This window comes from Ruditapes philippinarum, unplaced genomic scaffold (genome assembly GCF_026571515.1).
Source record: "Ruditapes philippinarum isolate M1 unplaced genomic scaffold, ASM2657151v2 ctg17435_1_1_1_1, whole genome shotgun sequence".
Classification (NCBI taxonomy): Eukaryota; Metazoa; Mollusca; class Bivalvia; order Venerida; family Veneridae; genus Ruditapes; species Ruditapes philippinarum.
Genome location: NW_026854424.1, coordinates 3,565 through 22,140, shown reverse-complemented (window position 1 = coordinate 22,140; position 18,576 = coordinate 3,565). Strand labels below are relative to the sequence as shown.

Genomic DNA, 18,576 nt, shown 5'->3' with positions numbered 1-18,576 from the left:
TTAAGATAAAAGATTCAACATTCAAGTGAAAATTTACATGTAATGTGATATTTCTCTAAAGTACCACAGTCAAAACGAAATACCTGGAATTTCAAAACATGTAAGCATCAGCTATATTGTTTTAAGCCCAAAATCTTGTTTAAGTCCCGGACCCAAAGTTATAAAAACATTTATTTGAGTTCTGTCTCTAATCTCAGGAGTTCATTGGCAGTGTACATTCTGTACTTGTTTCTGATCAATCAGATTACCGAGATCGATTCTTTATAACCTTGATCAATGACGTCTTCCCCACAGAGAACCATGTCTATAGAAACAAGCATTTGATAGTATTGCGGGCAATACAGTAGTCCCCTACCGGTCCCTCAAAAAGTTCTTTAATTGTCATACACTCCTGTGTATTGCCATTTATAATGAATTTGAGGATGAAGTCTGTATTTTGAAAATATCGACCACAAAACATAATAAAATAAGTTTGTCTATATCACAGTAATGTGTTAAGTTTCCATGCTTAGTAAGGAAATTTATGTTTATACAACCTTGTCATATTATTACGATGTGGGATTTTAAAGTTGGAGTGAAAAATACCAGTTTCTCGAAAAAAAATCTAAGTTCAAGGGGACATAATTCTGGAAATAGTCTTGCTAGAGTACTTAACCTTCTCAAAAATGTCGAGTTGATAATAAGAAACATATATATGAAGTTTGAAGTAGATACATTAGGAAATAAAGAAGTTATTTAAAAAAGACAACATTTTTTCCCCTAAAAAATCTAAGTTCAAGGGAGGTAATACTGATATTTTTTGTGCTAGAGTTATAAACCTTGTCACATATGATGTGGTTGATGACCAGAAACTTATATTTAAAGTTTGAAGTAAACACCTTAAGAAATAAAGAACATATAGTGAAAAAGCTGAAAAATTTAAATCAGAAATCTTGAAATTCAGGCTATTTGTTGCCATAGCAACCAGATTTTTCAACATAGGAAGAAAAGAAAAAGATGTGCATAATCTCCAGACTGCCATCTACCCATATTTCAAGTTTCATAAAAATATTTTCAGTACTTTTTGAGTTATCACTGGATCCAGTTAATGTGTTAAATTTGCCATATTTTCAGACTATTTGTTGCCATAGCAACCAGAATTTTCAACATAGGAAGAAAAAAAAAGACGTGCATAATCTCCAGACTGCCATCTATCCATATATCAAGTTTCATAAAAATATTTTCAGTACTTTTTGCGTTATCGCGGGATCCAGTTTTGTGGACGGACGGACTGACAGACTGACAGACAGACAGACAGACGGACAGACAGACGGACAGACAGACAGACGGACAGACGGACGGAGGGTAAACCTAAAGTCCCCTCCGGTTAAACCGGTAGGGGACTAACAAGCATTTATCATAGTAGTGCAAGTAATACATAAGTCCCCTACCGGTTAGAACGCCAGCAACATTCTGAAGGGACATTGACCATTCAATTATGCCATTGAATGAATGAATGAATGAATGAATGAATGAATGAATGAATGAATGAATGAATGAATGACATGAATGAACTTAAATCTTTTGAGTTCTTAGTTTGTTTGTATCATAGTAATGTTCTACAGTGATCGGAAGTAACACGTGCTTGTCATCGCACAAGACAGCGTTCAAGATACAATATAGTTTAGGCTTGCAAGACGAGGTACAATATGTCTTCCTTTATCTACTGTATATGTACTTGGCATAGATATCAGCAAGTTGTTCTTATCAAAGCATAATAACAATCAAGATCTTATGCATTTTTAATTTGCACAAAATCCATGAACACAATGTTATTTATGTTTCCTTTTCAATGTGTTAGATTTTGCACCAGTTTATATTATCACGATGCTAGGTCGTATTGATGGACTAAGTAGCTTTGGAGGCCCAGCACACTCATTTTTCTAATAAGATAGAGAAAAACGGCGGTTCAATGACTCAAGAGTAGCGGTATATAACATATAGTATCCGAGTAAATTGATGTGTGTGCCCTCAAAAGAAAATAATGAGGCAAATGAAATGAAATTGTGAAATGGGGATCAAAGTTACGAAGTCTGCGTATCACAAACAAGCCATCAAAAGACAAACTCAAAAAGCAGGCAACATATCCTATGGGAGATTATACAGTATTAAAAAATAACCAACTAGATACAGGTAAAATAGAAGGAACTAAAACTTCAATCTTGCTGAAGTATCTTTATAATTGTTGGAAATACAAAAACATGTATATGACATACACCGAGCAACATTTTACAAGAAACAAAGAACACGGGTGTGCATGACGATTAAACAGAGAAAGAAAACGGACACCATGCATGGCTATTTAATTCATTAAATTGTTTCTAGACATTTTTATAGAAGAAGAAGAAGAAATTAAGAGGAAGATGATGTACATGTTTATTTAACACGGGCTTTTTCTTTTACCCTGATTTTGATTTAAACAGTAATCGCTATTGACCCACCATTCGCGGTAGGTACATACGGGGACACCAGTGAGGAGAGGTTACGGTAGAAACCGTAAGGTTACGGTAATAACCGTAACTCCGCCCTCTACATCCAACATGGCTACTGTAATAGCAAAAAGCGACGATGAAGCTGAAAAAATGATTTTACAACTTGAAACTTAAAACAGTGTCCGATTTGTGGCAAGGAAAAATAAGAAGAAGGGTGTAAGCTGGGCTACGGTAAATACTTTTGCTGCTTAGTTTATTTACTGCTTTTTATATATATTAATTTCGAAACACACGTTCAACAGGACGTTTCGTCCCAAAACTAAATCGGCCCAAATACATTTCAGCCTTTTTCTATGTTAAGCAATACGTGAATTGCCGACCAATGACAATGTTTTGTTTTTATAATATTCATGTGGTTCAATTTGCTTTGTAAGATAAAATATGCTCTGTTAGTATCATGTTTTGCTGATGTCTTTCAGAGCTCTGGACTGATGAGGCTTTAGCCGTTTAGGAAAAAATGGAAGGAAATATCTAGCCGTACAGCTAGCCAAAAGTTCAAGCCATATGTGAGTCACTTACATGTATCTACTGTATTAGCCTAATTAATTTGGCGTGAACGGTTTGACCCATTTTACAGACTTTTTTTTTCTTACTGTCAAAAAGACAGCGCCCGTCCAAAATTATCTCGCTGTCTCTTTGACAAGTCTAATAAGTTGGACTACTACTGTATATACCTACACTGGCAACCCACTATTACATACCATCTAGTCTTGAAATATCTAATTATAAATACCTACCTACACTTCTTGGCCACTATTACCTGCTATCTAGTCTTGAAATATATTATTAGTTTAAAGATTGTTGACAGGTTATATGGCCCTATATAAATGGCTATTTGTAAATATAACCAGAGCCCCTAGGCGAGGGTTATATTGCAAACAGCCATTTATATACAGCAATATAACCTTTCAGCAATCTTTATAACAAATTTATAATACAGCAAGCATCATTTTTTAGAGAAAAAAGTAAGATTTCTTTATGAATCGACAACAGCCGTGTATATAAAACTATATAAACGTCACGATTATCCAATGAAAAGTGACGTTACAAACGTGCAGTATTATGAAATAAATTATACCTACCTACACTGCTAGCCTACTATCAAATACCATCTAGTCTTGAAATAACTAACTATTAATACCTACCTACACTGGTGGCCCACTATTAAATCCTATTTAGCCTTAGGGTAAAGTCAAAAATAATGAGGCCAAACATTTAAAGGCTACCCAGATTAATATTTTAATAGTTGTGTATATTGTTATAAGTGCTAAATATAGCATCTATCAGTGTTGTAAAATATGCCAAGTTTCAGGGACATCACGCTACAAATGAAAAAGATACAAGAAAAAAATTACCCTAAAATGTCAGGAGTGTAACACTTTTAGTGTGACATTTAACACAAATGATGATTCTCTATTCCTGATACAGAAAAACAGTTTCTTAAATGACAATTTTTGTCACATACGTTATATATCTTATGCTCTCGCAATTGCTTTTTCTTATTTTTTTTTTGTAAAATGTAGGTATCCCACCTGGTTATCCAGTCACTAAAGTCAGTGGTTGTAAAATAAAATGTACTTTAAAAAAAGCATGGTTTGTACTAACAGTAAAGTTTCTGCTTATATCTTTGTTATGAACAGCTTTTCCTTGCTTTTAACATTTTGACCATTGTATATAGTTAAGAATATAAATTCTCTTTTTTCTATGCTATAAATGTTATTGACTCGGTTTCGATTCAAAATAATGACAGTGCTCAGTGTCAGGAGTGTAACATCTTGTACTTTTACTGATTTCCTTATTGCATATAAGGTGTTATATTAATATATTCTTTCTTTTTCAAAAACATGAGTCCCAGTGATGTCAGCAGTGACATTAGTTCAAGTTAACTAAATCATGCACTTTCTGTACATGATCATCAAAGATGTCAGGAGTGTAACACTTTTTGCCATCTTTTAACCTTGTAACGATTTCAGGAATATACCATATAAATTTTGTATCTAAATATGATTCTTGCCACTATTCATAAGGAAAAGTAATTAAGTATTTGTTTTTTTTGTTTTTTTTAAGAAACCACAATGCTTAAGTTCTGTTTTTAGTATATTTACTTAAATAACATCAAAATTTCCTAAATGTCTACTATTGACAAGTATAATCATTAAAATTTAATGATAATACACTAAAGAAATTAGTGAGAAATTAAAATAATGTATATACTCTTTGCAGAACAAAGCATTTATATACAATTATTGAAGATTAAGTATGCAATATAAGTAAAATACAGTATGTAAGAATAGTGAAAAGTGTTACACTCCTGACATTTTTTTTCTTTTTCGGCAATTGTAGTTCAAACTTTGTTTTATTTTCAGCAGACTAATAAACAATTGAAGTAGATATCAAAAAAACACTATAAAACTCATGTCAACAAATATGCCAATTTTTATGATGAGATTTGATATTATTTCTAAACAGTAACCAAGTCAATAACAATAAAGACATACATGTACAGTAATTTTTTTTTCATCTATGATAATTACTGTTAATTCTGCAATCATTTTTGTTATCACATTTTTTGAATGCAGTTCCTGCATATTCAATTTTCAGTTATTGTAGTCCTTAGTCTTTTAAAACACTAACCATTTTAATTCTGCCAAAACACTGCATTTTTGCTCTGCTTTTGCTTTATACCTAACCTTAATAAAGTAGTAGCTAGTAATACTAACAATTGTGAGAGAGAGACTAACCTGAGAGGTGTGCTTACAGACAGCATTGAGTCTTATATATATAACTACTCAACAGAGCATAAAAATGAAACTCTAAGCGAGTTTGAAAATAAAATTCGCAGAAAAGGTTGGAAGATTACAGGTACTACTCCTGATGACGGCAATTGTTTCTTTTGGGCCAGCAGTGATCAGTTAGATGCCCTTGGGATGACTCAACAAAGTCACACTCAGTTGAGAAGCAAAGAAATTCATCACATGCAAAGCTTACCAAAGGTATTTATCAAGCTTAGTTTTAAAGTCATGCCTGAAATTCATTTAATTATTAATATTTTTATTTAAAAAACTTGTAATTTTATATCTTTAAATCATTGATTTCATAAAAAAAAAATACAATTTACAATTTTATTTTTCAGACTGACAAATTGGAATTAGAGCAAATCTTGGCAAGTGACTTAACCAAATATATTGAAAATATGTCAAAGAATGGATCCTATACAGACCATGTGTGTTTACAGAATATGTGCAAAGCCCTGTCTTGCAAGATAAATGTGTTCATGGGGATACTCCTAACATAACCATTGGAGATCCAAGTTAGGTTCCTTAAAGCAAGCGGAGGTGCTGACGAGTACAGTTGGCCAGCCAAAGAGGATGTTTTCCGGCAGTCCTTTGAAGATATTGTTCAGACACTCAAAATGACAATTCTTCTTCCTGAGCGCGGAATACCGCTTCAATTTTTAACTTGAATGACTTAAGATCATAGAAATCATATATTTTCAAAATAAACAGTTCCAAGTGCACATCTTGTGTCAGGAGTGTAACACAGTTTGAACAGTTACTGTTAATGTTTGTACTTTATGTAGTTTAAATTTGTAGCTTCTTTTTATCTTTTTATTTAAATAAATGTTCTCTTAAACCAGTATGGTTTTCTACCAGGGGTAGAAAGCAAGTAGAACATATATAAAAAAGAAAATGTTTACACTCAGATGGTTCACATATATATAGTAAAGGTTTGAAAAAGGTCACTTATTTTTCAACAAAATGTTTTTAAAAAGGCAAGATAAACAAAAAGGAACAATTAACATAGAAAACTTATACTTGTCTTAAGTATTTCATTAAAAAATATTTTAAATCAATATTTTAAGATATTAAGTCGCTTGCCTGAATGTGTCAGGAGTGTAACACTCAAATGTTAAATTGAAATTGTGCATTTTTTTGTGAAATAGATTCTTCATGGTACGAATCATTTTCATATTTTCCTTTTGGTTAGGAACAGAAGCTTAATTAATGTTTATAACCTTTATTTCCATTTTTTTTGCTAATTGTTTACATGTTATAAACTTGTTTTCGGTTTTAAGTGTAACTTCATATCTTTGCTCTAAGAATTATTCTCAAATGTAATAACCTATCAGTATGTTTTCAAACATCAGTGTTGTTCTGTACATGTGTTTCTTATGTTATTTTTACCTCCAATGTTTCTGTAAAGAACTTTTATCGTTTAAATAACTTATGCCAGTCATGTCAGGAGTGTAACGCTTTTTTTATAAAATACAAGTTAAATTTGACTGCTTATTATTTTTTTTTTGAGAGGTTGAAATATTTGGAAACTTTATTTTACATCAAAGTAATTATTAATACATACTAACAACTACTTTTTTATTTCTCTGCCCAATTTTCTCCAACTTTAGAAAAACTTGATGTTCTTACATTAAAGAAAATCAGACTTAAGTAACAAAACAATAGCATTTTTTTTTCTGTTGTAAAACTACTGATAAAAAAATGGTATATTTTTTATCCGTACATCACTACTGTTACTAAAATATAACAACACATTTGATTTAATTAACATTAGGAAGTATAGTGACACAATTTTATAAAGCATTGGTTTTGTTAATTTTTGTTAATAAGTTGAAATAAAATGTTGATTTATACAATTTGTGTTGTGTTAGATAAAATCCAATTACTCGGCATTAAACATCAATCAATATCACATGGTTTTAGGTGAAAAATAAGTAGAAATATGAAATTTCAATTTTGACCCTATTTTCAAATTTTTGCCTCATTATTTTTGACTTTACCCCTTAGCATATCTCATAATAATACCTACCTGCCCTTGTTGGCCACCATTACATGCTATCTAGTTTTGAAATATCTTAGCATTAATACCTACATGTACCTAGGCTACACTGGTGACCCTATATTAAATCTTATTTAGCCTTAATATATCTCATTGACTCATTATAATACCTACCTACACTGGTGTCCCAGTATTATATACCGTCTTGAAATATCTAAACATTAATAACTATCTACACTGGTAGGCCATTATTACAAACTATTTAGACTTGAAATATTTAATTATTAATGTAACTTACCTACACTGGTGGGCCACTCTTAAATCCTATATATCCTTAACATATCTTATTTTAATACCTACATACACTGGTGGGCCACTTTTATATACCATCTAGTCTTGAAATATCTAATCATTTATACCTACCTACACTAGAGGCCTACTATTAAATCTTATTCAACCTCACTATACCTCATTATAAATACCTACCTACACTGGTGAGCCACTATTTATACAAACTATCTAGTCTTAAAATATCTAATCATTAATACCTACCTACACTGGTGGCCCACTATTAAATCCTAAATGTCATTAACATATCTTACTATAATACCTACCTACACTGGTGGGCCACTATTACAAACTATCTTGTCTTGAAATATCTTATTATTAATACCTACCTACATTGGTGGGCCACAAATACAAACTATCTAGTCTTGAAATATCTTATTATGAATACCTACCTACACTGGTGGGCCACTATTACAAACTATCTAGTCTTGAAATATCTTATTATTAAAACCTACCTACACTGGTGGGCCACTATCACAAACTATCTAGTCTTGAAATATCTTATTATGAATACCTACCTACACTGGTGGGCCACTATTACAAACTATCTAGTCTTGAAATATCTTATTATTAATACCTACCTACACTGGTGGGCCACTATTACAAACTATCTAGTCTTGAAATATCTTATTATTAATACCTACCTACACTGGTGGGCCACTATCACAAACTATCTAGTCTTGAAATATCTTATTATGAATACCTACCTACACTGGTGGGCCACTATTACAAACTATCTAGTCTTGAAATATCTCCTTATTAAAACCTACCTACACTGGTGGGCCACTATCACAAACTATCTAGTCTTGAAATATCTAATCATTAATACCTACCTACACTGGTGGCACACTATTAAAATCTTATTCAGCCTTACTATACATCATTATAAATACCTACCTTCACTGGTGGGCTACTATTACAAACTATCTTGTCTTGAAATATCTTGTAATTAATACCTACCTACACTGGTGGGCCACTATCACAAACTATCTAGTCTTGAAATATCTTATTATGAATACCTACCTACACTGGTGGGCCACTATTACAAACTATCTTGTCTTGAAATATCTTATTATAAATACCTACCTACACTGGTGGGCCACTATCACACACTATCTAGCTTTGAAATATCTAATCATTAATACCTACCTACACTGGTGGCGCACTATTAAAATCTTATTCAGCCTTACTATACATCATTATAAATACCTACCTTCACTGGTGGGCTACTATTTCAAACTATCTTGTCTTGAAATATCTTGTTATTAATACCTACCTACACTGGTTGGCCACTATTACAAACTATCTAGTCTTGAAATATCTTATTATTAATACCTACCTACACTGGTGGGCCACTATTACAAACTATCTAGTCTTGAAATATCTTATTATGAATACCTACCTACACTGGTGGGCCACTATTACAAACTATCTTGTCTTGAAATATCTTATTATTAATACCTACCTACACTGGTGGGCCACTATCACACTATCTAGCTTTGAAATATCTAATCATTAATACCTACCTACACTGGTGGCGCACTATTAAAATCTTATTCAGCCTTATTATACATCATTATAAATACCTACCTTCACTGGTGGGCTACTTTTTCAAACTATCTTGTCTTGAAATATCTTGTTATTAATACCTACCTACACTGGTGGGCCTTAGTACAAACTATCTAGTCTTGAAATATCTTATTATTAATACCTACCTACACTGGTGGGCCACTATTACAAACTATCTAGTCTTGGAAAATCTAATCATTTATACTTACTACACTGGTTGGCCACTATTAAAATCTTATTCAACCTTACTATACCTCATTATAAGTATCTACCTACACTGGTGGGCTACTATCACAAACTATCTAGTCTTGAAATATCTTATTTTTAATACCTACCTACACTGGTGGGCCACTATTACAAACAATCTAGTCTTGAAATATCTTATTATAAATACCTACCTACACTGGTGGGCCACTATTACAATATATCTAGTATTGAAATATCTTATTATTAATACCTACCTACACTGGTGGGCCACTATTACAAACTATCTAGTCTTGAAATATCTTATTTTGAATACCTACCTACACTGGTGGGCCACTATTACAAACTATCTAGTCTTGAAATATCTTATTATGAATACCTACCTACACTGGTGGGCCACTATTACAAACTATCTAGTCTTGGAAAATCTAATCATTAATACCTACCTACACTGGTGGGCCACTATTAAAATCTTATTCAACCTTACTATACCTCATTATAAATACCTACCTACACTGGTGGGCCACTATCACAAACTATCTAGTCTTGAAATATCTTATTATGAATACCTACCTACACTGGTGGGCCACTATTACAAACTATCTAGTCTTGGAAAATCTAATCATTAATACCTACCTACACTGGTGGGCCACTATTAAAATCTTATTCAACATTACTATACCCCATTATAAATACCTACCTACACTGGTGGGCCACTATTACAATATATCTAGTATTGAAATATCTTATTATAAATACCTACCTACACTGGTGGGCCACTATTACAAACTATCTAGTCTTGAAATATCTCATTATTAATACCTACCTACACTGGTGGGCCACTATTACAAACTATCTAGTCTTGAAATATCTTATTATTAATACCTACCTACACTGGTGGGCCACTATTACAAACTATCTAGTCTTGAAATATCTTATTATTAATACCTACCTACACTGGTGGGCCACTATTACAAACTATCTAGTCTTGGAAAATCTAATCATTAATACCTACCTACACTGGTGGGCCACTATTAAAATCTTATTCAACATTACTATACCCCATTATAAATACCTACCTACACTGGTGGGCCACTATTACTAACTAACTTGTCTTGAAATATCTCATTATTAATACCTACCTACACTGGTGGCCCACTATTAAATCTTATTCAACCTTATTTACCTCATTATAAATACCTACCTACACTGGTGGGCCACTATTACAAACTATCTAGTCTTGAAATATCTTATTATTAATACCTACCGGTACACTGGTGGGCCTATTATTACAAACAATCTAGTCTTGAAATATCTTATTATTAATACCTACCTACACTGGTGGGCCACTTTTACAAACTACAAAAATTTAGGTAGATTTAATCACTTGTGAAAATTTCTAAGGTGATGGTTAAAATGTGCTGAAATTAAGGTTGTTGTAGACTAAAGATAATTTGGAATAAGATGGAATAACAATGTATTAGTCAGGTGTTATTCTGTTACATGAAATATGTTCATTATTTTTAATCTATAAGATAATTGTTCAAATGGTTATTGCCTTTAGATCACTTGTATCTCAGAGCTTTGAATCACAGCAGAGACTTTGGGTTCTTTTATGTGAGGAAGCCATCCAGCTAGCTAACTGAACCTCTGTGGTTCTACTCAGGTGCCTGTTTGTGCCTGAAAAAAATGCACCGAAGGACATTTAGGGTCTTCTTTCATAAGTAAAGTTGGAAAGTTGCCATATGACCTATACTCTGTTTGTGTGACTTAGAACTAAAGCAGAAAAAATAAGTAAATAAAATGAAAAGCTTAAACTAGGGTTGCATATTACATATACTTGTATGATAATTATATGAAAATGGTTGAATCTCTTTTATTTAATGTGAGTTACAACTGTTTGTTGCAGGATTCGCTCTGGCCCGCCTGCTTAGCTCCATAGGGAGAGCATTTAATAAATAATCCAGGGTTTATAGTTCAACATTATCTCTCTCACTGCTGATTAAAAAATCATGTAGAAGTAGTAGATCACTTATATAGAAATTGGTAGTTACTAGTTAATTTTCCAGGAATGTCATTTAGGTAAATCATCTGCAAAGGTATAAACCAAAAAAAATGTGTTAAAATCTGTGTTAAAACCCTCAAGACAGGAAATATTTTGTATCAAGTACTAAAATATCACATTGTGTTAATCTTACATGTAAGAGGTAATATCTATATTCCAGAGAGCTGAACAAGTTTGGTTGAAAATCATGGATGATTTTAGCAATTGTCATCAAAGAACTTCTGGTTACTGTTAAGTTTGATTATGAAACTATCAACTAACCACTTCCAAAACAAATTGCTTATTTGTGGATTTTAGGATTTCTAGGTAAGTAAATCATTTCCAAAACTAATTCCAACAACAAATGGTACAGTCTGGTACTTGTAGGTTGGTCTTAAATGTCAAATGTATAACTTATTTCAGGATATTAGGCATTAAGCCATTATACAAATAAAAAGTATATTTCCTGCCCCTTCTGTCTATATATAGGTTGGCTATTACTTTCAAGAAGTTGTTTAAAAAAAATTGGTGTTCTTTTGTATACTACATGATTGTATAAGAAAAGAGCTGACAAAATTGGCAATCAGATATCAAATTTTGTAGGCCCTAATGATGCAACTTAAGTAATATTTCCTGACCTTAAGTCTAAACATAGGTTTGCTATTTTAAAAGTTGCAGATAATGTTAAATCAATTAATTTTGCAAGAATCAGGTACAAGAAGAAAGCATGACAAGTCTGTTTTAAATAGCACTTTACCTGCTCAACTTGTGAAATAGATATTGACCTTGCTTTGAATTTAGAACCGCTAATTCAAAGTTTAGGTGAATTAGAAAATAAACTAAAAAATTGAGCTGCCAACAGTTGAGGACTTGGTAAGACTCCACAAAAGTGCAGGTTGGCCTGCTCTTTACTGTGACAAAGGCTGATGGCCCCATGTTCCACCAGGTTAAGGGTTCAAGTGTCTGGAAGAATGAGGGTTGCATATTGATTATTACACATGACATGTATTTAACTTATGAATATTTTGTTTCTCATGATTTTTTTTTGACATTAAATTTTTTTTTCTTCTTTTCAGGTCTGGTTGGGTATACAGTATGGAAGTTTTATATTAAGCGGATGTGAAAAACCAAATCAAGGGTAATGGATGACACCATCAATGAAACAGAGCAGAAATATAGCACAACAATAATGACAATAGTGTACACAAACACAAGAAATGGATCAGCTTGAAATTAATGGATTTTTAGCAGTTATAGATTTTTTTAAGTTACAGTATGTTTCATTTGTAAATGATGTTTTAAATATTAGTCAGAACTGCTTTTTTCCATTGTTATAAGGTATATGTTGTAAAATTTTGCTAATGTCAAATTTTTTACCTGTTTAAATAACTCTAATTTTCACATAAACCCCGGCACATGAGTGTAATAAAGCCATTTGATAAATCAATATTACTCTAGTGTAATAACACTTTGTCATGACGTCATAGATTGCGCGCTAATGTTAGCGTAACACTATAGGCGCGTCAATGAAAATGACTCACTTTAACTTTAAGCCGTTCTCTTTTTGGGTATGTGGTAAATAGAATATTATATTCTTATAGGTTCCATACTAAATTTATTGAACAAGTTGAATAAAACAATATTCTCGCCAGAGGCTCGTATAATATTATTTTATTCACCTCCTTCAATAAATTTAGTGTTAAACCTTAGTAACATGTACCCTCTATTTAGGATGCTTTTTGAAGAAATTTACTGAAAGTAGCTTGTTTTTATACTGTAAATTAAAACTAATATTCATGCTATTGATATATTTTTTTAAGAAACCTCTTTAAAGTTAAAGTAATGATATATGTACTTACACAGAATCAAATCCTTTTTATTATCAAAAAATTTAGCTCTTTATATAGATTCTATATTGATAGAAGTTAAAATTGTAGCTGTTATTTATTTTTTTTGATACTGGAGACAGATAATGTGTAACAATCGTAATTATTATATTTCTTTTTAGCTCACCTGTCACAAAGTGACAGGGTGAGCTTTTGTGATCGCTTTTCGTCCGGCGTCCGTCCGGCGTCCGTCCGGCGTCCGTCCGTCCGTAATCTTTTACTTTAAATGACATCTCCTCATAAACCACTAAGCAAATTTCATCCAAACTTCACAGGAATGTTCCTTTGGTGGTCACCTTTAAAAATTGTTCAAAGAATTTAATTCCATGCAGAACTCTGGTTGCCATGGCAACCAAAAGAAAAAACTTTAAATATCTTCTTTTAAAAAACCATAAGAGCTAGAGCTTAGATGTTTGGCATGAAACATGTTCTAGTGCGTGTCTACCAAGTTTGTTCAAATAAAAGCCCTGGGGTCAAAATTGGCCCAGCCCCGGGGGTTCATTGATTTTCCCTATATGCATATAGTAAAAACTTAAAAAATCTTCTTTTAAAGAACCGAAAGAGCTAGAGCTAAGATATTTAGCATGAAACATGTTCTAATAGGTGTCTACCAAGTTTGTTCAAATAAAAGCCCTGGGGTCAAAATTGGCCCCGCCCCAGGGGTCATTGATTTTCCCTATATGCATATAGTAAAAACTTTAAAAATCTTCTTTTAAAGAACCAAAAGAGTTAGAGATAAGATATTTAGCATGAAACATGTTCTAATAGATGTCTATCAAGTTTGTTCAAATAAAAGCCCTGAGGTCAAAATTGGCACCGCCCGGGGGTCATTGATTTTCCTTATATGTGTATAGCAAAAACTTAAAAAATCTTCTTTGAAAAAACCCAAATAGCTAGAGCTAAGATATTAAGCATGAAACATCTTTTAGTGGGTGTCTACAAAGTTTGTTCAAATAAAAGACCTGGGGTCAAAATTGGACCCGCCCCGGGGGTCATTGATTTTCTTTATATGTGTATAGCAAAAACTTAAAATCTTCTTTGAAAAAACCCAAATAGCTAGAGTTTAGATATTAAGCATGAAACATATTCTAGTAAGTGTCTACAAAGTTTGTTTCAAATAAAAGCCCCTGGGGTCAAAACTGGACGGCCCCAGGGGTGTCATTGTTTTTAACTATATTGTGTATAGTAAAAAACTTTAAAAAAAAATCTTCTTTTAAAAAGCCCCTAATGAGCTAGAGCTTAGATGTTTAGCATGAAACATCTTTCTTATGGGTGTGTCTACCAAGTTTGTGCAAATAAAAAAGCCCTTGGGTTAAATTGCCCTGCAACGTTGGGGTGGTGGGGTTGGGGGGGGGCTATTATACAGATGAAGCGACCTCAGCGGCCATCATGGCCCTCTTGTTTGTTGTGTGTTTTGACACAACAGTTTTTTTTGCATGCAGCAGTCTATCCATCTGTTAGCTGGCAAATGTAAGCTTCCAATATACAAATACTGTAGTAGTATGTTTTTGTGCAAGGGGGGGTTCATTGTCCAAAAAAAGGTCAAGGTTAGACTTGGGGATATATTTGGATTTAACTTACTGTTAAAAATTCAATTTACCATATTGAGAAATTTTTTATATTAGCATAATATAACAATCTGTACACACATTGTGAACATACTAGATCAACACCAAAGTGAACATTTTTTGTCACCTCAGTGCAGTAACAGATTAAGTTAACCCATTACTGCATTAATGTTAAAATGGCGTATTCTGTAAAAAGATTTTGTTGCTTACTTCAATGTATTTTCTGTTATAAATATAAACACATACAGATTCAAACATATTCAAAAACTAAGTACTAAAAATGGTCAATTAAAGAACATTTTCAGACACCCCAATTACAATGAGATGAAATATTTTGCCAAAACTGTAGGTAGTAAATAAGATATATAAGGACATAATGTGATATAATAGTCGCTCACCAATGTAGGTAGGTATAATTAATTAGATATTTTTCAAGACTAAATAGTTTGTAATAGTGGCCCACCAGTGTAGGTAGGTTTTAGTTTAATAAGATATTTCAAGACTAGATAGTTTGTAATAGTGGCCCACAAGTGTAGGTAGGTATTCATAATGATGTAGAGAAAGGTTGAATAAGATTTTAATAGTGACCCACCAGTGTAGGTAGGTGTTAATGATTAGAAATTTCAAGACTAGATAGTTTGTAATAGTGGCCCACCAGTGTAGGTAGGTATTTATAATAAGATATTTCAAGACTAGATAGTTTGTGATAGTGGCCCACCAGTGTAGGTGTTAATGATTAGATATTTCAAGACTAGATAGTTTTGTAATAGTGGGCCCACCAGTTGTAGGTACTGGTATTTATAATAAGATATTTCAAGACTAGATATTTTGTAATTAGTGGCCCACCAGTGTAGGTGTTAATGATTAGATATTTCAAGACGTAGATAGTTTGTAAATAGTGGCCCACCAGTGTAGGTAGGTATTTATAATAAGATATTTCAAGACTAGATAGTTTGTAATAGTGGCCCACCAGTGTAGTGTTAAATGATTAGATATTTCAAGACTAGATAGTTTGTAAGTAGTGGCCCACCAGTGTAGGTGTTAATGATTAGATATTTCAAGACTAGATAGTTTTAATAGTGCCCACCAGTGGTAAAAGGTGTTAATGATTAGATATTTCAAGACTAGATAGGTTTTGTAATAGTGGCCCACCAAGTGTAGGTAGGTGTTAATGATTAGATATTTCAAGACTAAGATAGTTTGTAATAGTGGCCCACACAGTGTAGGTGTTAATGATTAGATATTTCAGGACTAGATAGTTTGTAATAGTGGCCCACCAGTGTAAGTAGGTATTGTATAATAAGAATTTCAAGACTAGTTGGATTGTTAGTGGCCCACCAGTGGTAGGGTAGGTATTTAATTATAAGATATTTCAAGAATTAGATAGTTTGTAATACTGACCCACCAGTGTAGGTAGGTATTTATAATGAGGTATAGTAAGGCTGAATAAGATTTTTATTAGTGGCCCACCAAGTGTAGGTAGGTATTCATAATAAGATATTTCAAGACTAGATAGTTTGGGATAGTGGCCCCACCAGTGTAGGTAGGTATTTATTAATGAGGTTATAGTAAGGTTGAATAAGATTTTGATAGTGGGCCCACAGTGTAGGTAGTATTAATGATTAGATTTTCCAAGACTGAGATAGTTTGTAATAGTGGCCCACCAAGTTTTAGGTAGGGGTATTTATAATAAGATATATTAAAGGCTTAATAGGAATTAATAGTGGGCCACCAGTGTAGGTAGGATATTCCAAGACTAGATATTATATCAATAGATGGCACCAGTTAAGTTGGGGTAATAATAGTTAGGGAGATAAGGACTAGATGGTATGTATTGGTTGTTGCCCACTTGTGTTTGGTAGGTAAATAAATAATGAGATTTATAATTATTGAGGACAAAAAGATTGCAATATTTAGGCCACCAGTGTAACGTAGTTTAATAATTATAAGATTATATAAGGACAAAAAGTATGTTGATATTACAGTGGTAGATATAATAAATTTGGCCCTGTAATGAATAGTCATTATTATTAATAAGATTTTAATTCATTTAACATAAACTCGTTTTACATTCATATATTAAGTTTCCCAAATCATGTAATGAGAGCTTGCCTTTTTATAAATGAAATATATTGTTTGAGACGGATAATACATGGTTTTACAACTTTTAAATGACCATACACATTTGATAAGTAAACTTTTAGTAGCTCCACTATTTACCAAAAGACTTAACGTCTTTACTTAAACATCCAATGCCACTTAAAATTATGAAAACCAATTGTGCAAAAAAAAATTGCCATAAAATTTACATTCATGCTAATTACCTAAAAGTTTTTATTTACTTCTATTTCTTTCCTTTTTAATGTTATACCGCCAACATTTACCTTCTATTTTTGATTGCCAGTCTATATGCCCAACATGATTTAGGTTTCTGAAAAACTTGGTTCAACACCAATGTTATCACTATCGTGTGATTTTCTTTATTTTAAAAAAAGGAAAACTTTAAGTTGGTCCTTCTATATTTTGTGTTTTAAAGAATGCTTCAATTTTTCAATTTTTGCATTTATGTGTAATTTAAAACTGTTCAAGGGATTCCCAACTTTGTTTTTTATTTATAACCATAATGATCCCTTTTATTTTTATTTATCAAATGTTCTTGCAAAACAGGTGCATGACATATATTTAGGATTGGGCCTGTCATTCCCCAGTATTTTACCATTTATTGTGTCGCCTCTACGGAGTATGTGGCGACATATTAGGGATCACTTTCTTCCGTCGTCTGTCTTGTCCTCTGTCTGTCTGTCCTGTCCTTTCTGTCTGTCTGTTCCGTCCGTCCGTCACAAAACTTGTCCGGACTACTGCCTCCATAAACTACTGGTGCAATTTCATCCAAACTTTACAGGTGAATGATCAGTACCCAAGTCCTAGGTTGTGCATATTGTCAGCATTTTTCCGGTTCAAAATGATTTTAGTCAGAGTAATGGCCTCTGGAATAATTTTTAATTTTTTAAAGTTTGTCCCGGACTACTTCTCTTATACCACTAATGCCCAATTTCAAATGAAAACTTACAGGATTGGATCTGTAGCTCAAGTCCCTTTGCCGCATATTGCACGGGTTTTCCGGTTGAATGATTTTTTTGGCCGAGTTATGGCCCTTTGACAAAAAGGTGTGTTTTTTTCTGTGTGTTGCCCAGATACACAAAAAGCTTCTCCGGGGACTACTCCTTTCATAAAACTAATGGTTTGCAATTTCAAATCCAAACTTTACAGGAATGATCATACCAAGTTTAGTTGTGCATTTGTCAGCATTTTCCGGTTTCAATGATTTTTGTCAGAGTTTGGCCCTTTTAATAATTTTTTAATTTTTAAAGTTTGGGTTCCCGGACTACTTCTCAAATACCACTAATGCAATTTCAAATGTGAAAACTTTACAGGATTGATCTGAGCTTCAAGTCCTTGCCGCATTTGCACGGGTTTTTCCTGTTTGAATGATTTTTGGCCGAGTTAGGCCCTTTGATTAAAAAGTGTTTTTTTCTTGTGTTGCCAGTACGGAAAAAGCTTGTTCCGGAACTCCTCATAAAACTAGTCTAACTGGTTGCCAATTTTTATCCAAAACTTTACCGGAATATCAG

The 18,576-nt window shown here is 32.8% G+C and overlaps 1 long non-coding RNA gene across 1 annotated transcript; it reads left to right on the top strand.

Annotated features, from left to right (window-relative positions):
- Positions 1-2,462: 2,462 nt before the first annotated feature.
- Positions 2,463-13,394, top strand: LOC132740089 (uncharacterized). Its single transcript, XR_009627100.1, has 4 exons — positions 2,463-2,702; positions 2,951-3,037; positions 11,672-11,817; positions 12,567-13,394. It is a non-coding gene; the product is annotated as an uncharacterized LOC132740089 (long non-coding RNA).
- The last annotated feature ends 5,182 nt before the right edge of the window (positions 13,395-18,576 follow it).